This window comes from Octopus bimaculoides, chromosome 27 (genome assembly GCF_001194135.2).
Source record: "Octopus bimaculoides isolate UCB-OBI-ISO-001 chromosome 27, ASM119413v2, whole genome shotgun sequence".
NCBI classification, from domain to species: domain Eukaryota; kingdom Metazoa; phylum Mollusca; class Cephalopoda; order Octopoda; family Octopodidae; genus Octopus; species Octopus bimaculoides.
The window spans coordinates 9,864,520-9,865,812 of record NC_069007.1 but is presented as its reverse complement, the minus strand read 5'-3'; positions in this window follow the sequence as shown (position 1 = coordinate 9,865,812).

Sequence of the window (1,293 nt, the reverse complement as noted above, 5' to 3'; positions counted from 1 at the left end):
ATAAAACAAAGTAGATAATGTTAAAATAACTCTATCATGAAATACATTTTAGTTCTGGTTTCAATCTTTTTGACTTTTTCAACTAAGACTAAAAGAAGAAAAACAATTAAATTGAAGAAAAACTAAATGAAATGTGTTTTAAAATATTTCCATAGTCTTCAAATAGAGAGGACATTTTCCTTTTTTCTCTCTCTCTTTTCTTTGTGAAGGCTTGGTAGGTAGTAGCAGATCTGAAGAAATAATAATAATAATAATAATAATAATAATAATAATAATAATAATAATAATAATAATATTACTATTATTATTATTATTATTAATCATCATCATCATCATCATCATCGTTTAACGTCCGCTTTCCATGCTAGCATGGGTTGGACGATTTGACTGAGGACTGGTGAAACCAGATGGCAACACCAGGCTCCAATCTGATTTGGCAGAGTTTCTACAGCTGGATGCCCTTCCTAATGCCAACCACTCAGAGAGTGTAGTGGGTGCTTTTACGTGTCACCCGCACGAAGACCAGTCAGGCGGTACTGGCAACGGCCTCGCTCTGTATGCAGGGAGAGAAGGTTTCATCCCTAATATTTAAAATGTTATCTGTTCACTGGATTATATTTAGCTTTTCAGTGATATAGAGTTCACATTTGGTACTTGTCCCCTGTATTTTCTGGCTTAAACAATCATGTTCCATGTTATTTAGGGGTCGCTTACACTTACTCCTCCTTCTTTCAATGTCGATATCATATTGAATAGGGATGATGCATATCTTTTATTTTTGTCTCTAAATGACACCAGGTGTCGTGTGTAGCTTTTTCTTTTGAACAAGTTGCCTGTCATTCTAATATCCGTGTTTGTCATTCCATTGAGATCCATGATATTTGCCTTGTATATAAGTTCTTTTTCCAGGCAGCTATTATTTAGAAGGCAGTTCTTTGAAGATCTATAGTTACAGTGTCTTTCAGGGGTATTTATGGTGTGTTTAGCTTTATTGTGGTTGAGTATTATCGACCCTATGTTGGGGAGGTAACTATAGCTAAATTTTACAGTGTTTCCGTTGAAGATCTGGTTTTTGTGTGAATGTAGGAAGTGCTTATCTTTTAATTTTAAGAGTCTCCTAGCTATGTTAATGGCTACATTCATGCTATAAGGTGGGTTAAACCCTAAGATTTTCCCCTGTCTGAGTTTTCTTGGCCTATATGGCCTTATAAAAGTTATATATATATATATATATATATATATATATATACACACACACAAACACATACACAGACAACCACATGCATTCTATAT